We start from the raw sequence: 6,601 nt of genomic DNA, 5'->3' as shown, positions 1-6,601 counted from the left end.
AATTGTTTAAAAATGTAGCAGCATATATAGTAGTTTCAACTTGCAGTAGCTCAAAAAAAAGTAACAGGCAACTATTCTAAATCAGTTATATTGTTCTTAGATTTCATGTGTACTATACCACAATGATTATATTTTCCTTTAATATCAATTAGTCTAATCTCAATTTGATTTATACAACAACTAGGTTTTATAACCTGCGCGTTGCGCGGGTTTGTGTTGTAGAATAAATTTAGAAGATCGTAAAGGGTCGTTAGACCACCTCTCATATGAGGGTAAACTCATCATCTTCCGACTTAAATATATGACTTTCCAAATGAGATCGGCTTCAGAATTCGGGCTACAACGCCAAAAAATGTCATTGCTTTACATGCATCAACCTCAAAACAAACAAATGTATCGTAAATTTTACACTTGACATAAATAAAATAAGTAGGCACAGACTTTTGATGGGTAGACACAGGTTGCTGATTCTTTCTTTTCACATGTTGATAGAGGGCCAGGTGCATCTCCAGTAGCTTCAGTAGAAATCACTCGACACTTTGTAATATTTAAATCACAGCTACAACATATCAATCTCCAATCACTCCTAACAAATTTTTCTTCCATAATTTCTGGAACGAAAATGATTGAATAAAAAACTGAAAGTATATTACCCAAGAATAAAATTGTGACAGAGACAATAACTAAAGATATTGTTATATACAAACCTTATGAATTACCTTTTTAATCTATTGAAGCATCCGTTAACAAATCAACAGCTTCTGTAACAAAAAACTCAAGGAGTTCGCATAAGTAAAAGCTAAATACATCAAAATTCTTAGCCTTATACATAATATTCAAAGGTATTAACAAAAAATAGAAAGATTATACAAAAAATTCTTAGCCTTATACAAACAATAAGCAATAGAAAGATTATTGGAATGTCAGACACATTTGAGACACACGACCCATTTGAGATACACACGACCCAAATTAGAAAACGGGTAAAAATATTAGCTTTTTTGTTTAACCCGTTTGAGATAAAAACACGACCCAAAGCAACTAATGAAGTGGCAAACAGGTCAAAAATATGAGCTATTTTTTTAATTGTCCAACTTGAGATAAAAACGCAACCAAAATCGACTCGATAGTTAAGTAATTGATTAGAATTACCTATATTTTTGACTTTATCTACGGTCAGAGTTGCCTATACTTGTGACTTAAATCAGCAAGAATTCCTCTTCACTTGTTTTAATCACCCCTACAAAATTTATAATTACCAATGTTTAGACTCATTTCCATAAAATGTGAAACAAAATTTTAGTATAATCACTGTCATATTGTCCCCCAACCGAAAGAAAAAAAACCACATTAGCAATTTTCATACCAAAGTATCAATTTCAGCAAGATCCAGAACCGCTGCGTTTGTATACACTTCGGCCCTCCGGGACATGAATAGCTGCTATGTTTATGTCACCTGTAAGTAGACTATTATTAATATTATTATTAATTTTATTTAAAAAAACAAAAAAAAGATGTCTATTGAGTCTATCTAACCTTAGTAAGCTTTTGAGCCTGTTTGTAATCATTCAGTTTCAATTGTCAGGCATCATTATTAAGGTTGAAATTATTCTTCAACGCGTTTGCGTGTTTCTTCTCTTCTACTACTAAATTAATGCTGTGCCCGATTTACTTTGCAACCTAAGATTCAAAAGATAAAAGATTCAGCAAAAATACATATGAAGTAAATAACTAAAGAGTCAGTCACAAAAGTGAACAATGAATATTGCCTTCTCGTATTGCTTTCTTATATATACCACCTTTAAAGAACATATCGCCTTCTTTTTTTTCTCAAGCAGCCTGTGCTCTTCGAAAAGGTAATGCACCCTAGAGTTACGACCAACAGAAATTAACAGTGACGATTCAATAAAATTCGACATTGCAAAAAATAAACCAATATCATGAACTAACCACAGAAATACCGAGAAACGTACTGAAAGTATGAAACACTTATATAAGTATTTCATCAAGCGCCTTATAGGCACAGTTAGGATTAATAATCCAGCTTTAGGCTCAGATCATCATGGCTGCAACTCTGGTTGCTTGTTTCCAAGCAACAAAGTTGCAACGCCAAGAGTTCGTCATCATCATCGCCGGTGTGGCCACATGTTCATCGTATCGAAGATCACAAATATTCATAACAGAGGCTCAGAAAATTATCATAGCCTTTCTAAAGTCCAATGGGACAGACATGCATTTCATCAAACACCTCATGTGCACCGCATCTAAGGTCACAATAGAGGCAAAAATGGAACCCATCGATAGTCAAACATCGTTGTCTTACCTCCATCATCGCTACCACCTAGGTTTCCAAAATGGAATCCAGCAACATCAACCACCGCCACCAAAAACAGCCTAAAAAGGCCACAGTCAATGACATTTTGGCACCACCTACGTGTGCTATTTATGCACATAATAACTCATTTTTTTCAATTAAAACTCAAAACATATGTATTCTTATGCAACAATAAAATAAGTAAACTTAATTTTACAGGCTACTCATGTTGTAGCTTGCCTTGTACACCAAGGTTAACATTGATACTTGACTACTTGATGCTTCACAGTGTTTGATTGAACATGCTTGAATCAAATTTGTGTTCAATTATTTCTCATTCCATAGTAATTTTTTGGCAGCGTTTTATGCTTTCGAGTTTTGAAACGTTAACAAACATAAGAAATTCTTTGTGTGCATCAAACATCCAATTAACAAACTCTAGTTACACCACTATTCCAGACTTAAATAACACAAACAGAGCATCACAACAATTACCCATACCTTGAAAATGAGGCATTTCAACAAACGTTGTATTGATGTAGCGAACACATCTCACAGGCTCAGTCACATATCATCGTCATCTTACATCCGCCAACGCTACCGCCGCCAAGGGTTCCAACATGGATCCTGATACGTGCATGTATTAATATAAATATTAGTATTTGTTTATTACTTTAATTAAGTTAATTAGTAATTGGTCTAGTGGGTTTTGAGTTTAATATTCATAGTGGTTAGTTTATTTAGAGTCATATTAGTAAGTAGTGGATAAGTGGTTTGTATTTGTATTTGTTTTTAGCATGAAATGAAATATTGAAAATGGTGCTCCAAAATAGTGTCTCTATCTTTCTCATCTAATTCTTGGGAGTGTTTGCCTACTACAAAAGGCTAGGAAGATTAACCATCTCGAATCGGTTACTATCAAATCCCGGAAACAGTCGTAAGCGAAGCACAACCACCTCCATCCCAACCATAAATAACCAAAAGTCACAGTCTCCTCGACTACCGTCGCCTAGGGTTCCAAAATCAAACCCGGCAACAGAAGAATCGGAGCCGCAATAGACGAAAACGGAGCCATATTTTCGGAACCCGACACAGACGAATCAGGGTCATTAACAGTCGGAGCCACAATAGTGGCACAACACTATCGTGATAGTTCCAGCCATGACGATACACCACTGGTGACGGTGGTCTCTCAAACAATAGAGAGAGAAAACATGGTTGAAGATGTCGTTTTGATGGTAACGAAGATGAAGAAAGAGAGAGAAGATAGATAGTGGGTGTAAAGATTAATTAATTAAAGAGTAAACAATATGAACTATGACAAAGAAGAGATTCTCCTAATGAATTCCAGGAACTCAACGCGTGTAAATAAAATGAACACGTGTCAAAATGTACTGTGTTCAAAGCATATGATACGGATATTAAAGCAGCTGGAACAACAAATAAAACACAAAGCACAACCTCTAAAGCATATAATTTGTTAAGAAAGTTGTGTTTTAATATATATATATATATATAATTATTAATAAGTTATGATGGGATGAATAAAATCTCTATTGATAGAACTATGTGATAAGTTGATGAATTTTAGGTCACTTTTAACTTTGATGATCTATTTATTTTAATACTTCTTTCTAAGTTGACATGTGCTAATTTTGTTAAAATACATTCCGACTCGAAACAAATAAACCATATTCTAAACTACGTCTTAGCACACCCGATCTGCTGTCACGTATAATCACTTGTTTATACTTGAAACTATAAAGGCCTCAATATTAGAATTGCACGACCTGAACCGTAGAACCAATTCGAAATTTTGTATGTCCGGCGTTTATGAAATTAGAGCATTTAATAACAGTGAACCCACTAGAAAAATTTAAGATCCATCAGTGATAACGACCTATTCCATTACCATATACCAAATACTACCTTGTTGTTGATTAACCAATCATTGATTAACTAAAAAGTAAAACACTACTTCCACGACAGATGGACAGCCGACGTTATCAATAATAAGTTGATCCCTCTGCCTCGCAAACTTATAGGTTATAATATATATATATAATAATAAACAAGAATGGCAACGGTGGTTATCAATAATCTAAAGTTCAGCTACCCTGGGATCGATGGGCATCCGCCTTCCTGGTTCAGCTCCTCTGATCGAAGACTTGTCCCTGACGCTCAAGGCCGGTGATCGTTGTCTTCTGTGGGATCCTGGAAAAACCACAATAATACTCAAAATACTCGGTGGGAAGCATATGGTGGACCCTCATATGGTCAGGGTTCTTGGCAGATCGGCCTTCCATGACACCTCTTTGACTTCCTCTGCTCAACTCACTTATCTTGGTGGAGAGGTAGGTACCTTCTATTCAATCCTTTTTTATCATTATGCCGTTTTTGTTTGGGTATATATATATATATATCATTTGATGCTATTGCTATTTGTATGGGTAGGACTGGAAAACGGGTTAGGGTCTCTGAATATGTGTTTTGTGTTGTTAATAATGAATAGTGGAGAAGGGAAGTTGCTTTTGCTGGGTTTGATGTTGCAATACAAATGGACGTTTCTGCTGAAAAAATGTTATTTGGCGTATCAGGGGTTGATCCTCAGAGAAGAGCTAACCTAATTAAGGTAGCTCCCATTCACACTATGATGCTGCTATGTTAAACTCCAATTTAGACTTAATTCTTCGTCTTTTGTTTCAAATTCAGGTTTTGGATATTGATCCCTCATGGAGGATGCATAAGGTTTCTGACGGTCAACGAAGAAGAGTGCAGATATGCATGGGCCTTCTTAAGGAATTCAAGGTATGCTATATATTGATTCTCGCTCTTTTCTGCTGTAACATTAACCATGATGCCAATTTTATACGTACCTATAGGTTCTTCTTCTTGATGAAATTACGGTTGACCTAGATGTACTTGCCAGGGCTGATCTTTTGACTTTCCTGAAAAAGGAATGTCAAGAGCGCGGCGCTACTATTATATATGCTACACACATATTTGATGGTCTTGAGAATTGGCCTTCACACATTGTATGTAAGCTTTTTAATCATATGCATTTATTTTAGAATACGGAATGCTACAATGTTATACTACTCTTTATTGTAGGTTTATGTGGCTCATGGGAAGTTGCAGTTAGCATCCACTATGGACGAGGTCAAAAAGACGAGTAACCTGTCTTTAATGGTGAGTTTCACACCAAAACTTTTAAGGTCGATTTTGAACTTCAAAGTTTATGCAATTTGTTTTAAAGAAACTGTAATCATGCATTAATATGTATACAGAATAATAATTAGAGTTTTATGTGAGTTTCAACTTGAGAAATATTATGATGGCCTAAAAAGTCAAAGTCAATGGAGCAGCTTCTTTGTGATTACAGAGAACAGTAGAGCAATGGCTGAGGAAAGAAAGAGACGAGGAGAGAAAGGAAAGAGCGGAAAGCAAGCGGACTTCCAGAATTTGATAGGCGCATTGATGGCACACGGGTAACTGGGGACCCGGTTCGTGTGGTCAACAATGGTTGGGCTGCTGGAAGGCTGAATTCCACAGTTGCTGGCGAAGAGAATTTCGTTTATAGTTCAAATAGGGTTATTAGGCAATAGTCATGTTTGAAATCCAAGACATCACGATGAGGTTTTGTAAAATGGTCTTAGGGAAGATCAAACTTATTGATACTTTAAATTTGTATACAGTATGAATCAATCATGTTTAACACTTTGGTCATATGGGTTCCTGTTTTTTTTATAAACTTATAAAATATTGCTTTTCATGTAATTGATGTTTTAATAACATTATGCATTATGTATTGCAAGATTATAGGCCGTGTTGCCGTTTGGTGTGAAATTAAATCGAAATTAATTTCTTGCAAAAACGTGTTTGGTTGGTCAAGCAAATAACCAAAACTGGAATTCCACTAAGACCATGTGTAGTCATAAAGCTCCACTATCAGGGGTTATGCGCCACGTGGCGCCCAGTCAGAGTTATGGTTTTGTACAAAAACAAGTTGTAGTCATAACTCTCCACTACCAGGGATTATGCGCCACGTGGCGCCCAGTCACTTTTACACTTTTTGTTTTTTTTTTAATTTTTAATAAGAATAATCAAATAACAATAATATTTTATTAAATAAATATTACAAGAAAATAAAAAAAAAAACTATTCGTCGTTGTTGTCGTCGTCGTCTTTGCCCTCTTCGTCCTCATCGTCGTCTTCATCGTCTTCACCATCGTCGTCGTTGTCTTCATCATCGTCTTCATTGTTGCCCTCGTTTTGATCATCGTTTTC

The 6,601-nt window shown here is 35.6% G+C and overlaps 1 long non-coding RNA gene and 1 pseudogene across 3 annotated transcripts; one reads left to right on the top strand and one right to left on the bottom strand.

Annotated features, from left to right (window-relative positions):
* Nucleotides 1-329: 329 nt before the first annotated feature.
* LOC143606131 (uncharacterized) lies at nucleotides 330-3,572 on the bottom strand. Of its 2 annotated transcripts, none has more exons than XR_013148688.1 (4): nucleotides 3,248-3,572; nucleotides 1,537-2,941; nucleotides 708-761; nucleotides 330-611 (listed from the first exon to the last, which is right to left on the bottom strand). It is a non-coding gene; the product is annotated as an uncharacterized LOC143606131 (long non-coding RNA). The 2 variants fall into 2 exon arrangements; XR_013148689.1 differs by having other exon boundaries at nucleotides 720-761.
* An 819-nt stretch (nucleotides 3,573-4,391) lies between these two features.
* LOC143606129 (ABC transporter I family member 20-like) lies at nucleotides 4,392-6,003 on the top strand (annotated as a pseudogene). Its single transcript, XR_013148687.1, has 6 exons — nucleotides 4,392-4,668; nucleotides 4,827-4,946; nucleotides 5,027-5,122; nucleotides 5,197-5,349; nucleotides 5,426-5,503; nucleotides 5,697-6,003. The product of XR_013148687.1 is annotated as an ABC transporter I family member 20-like (transcript).
* Nucleotides 6,004-6,601: the final 598 nt, after the last annotated feature.

Source organism: Bidens hawaiensis, unplaced genomic scaffold (genome assembly GCF_021521415.1).
Source record: "Bidens hawaiensis isolate Kalapana, Puna unplaced genomic scaffold, B.hawaiensis_p1.1 tig00073102_1, whole genome shotgun sequence".
Taxonomy (NCBI): Eukaryota; Viridiplantae; Streptophyta; class Magnoliopsida; order Asterales; family Asteraceae; genus Bidens; species Bidens hawaiensis.
This window is presented reverse-complemented; position numbering and strand designations above follow the sequence as displayed.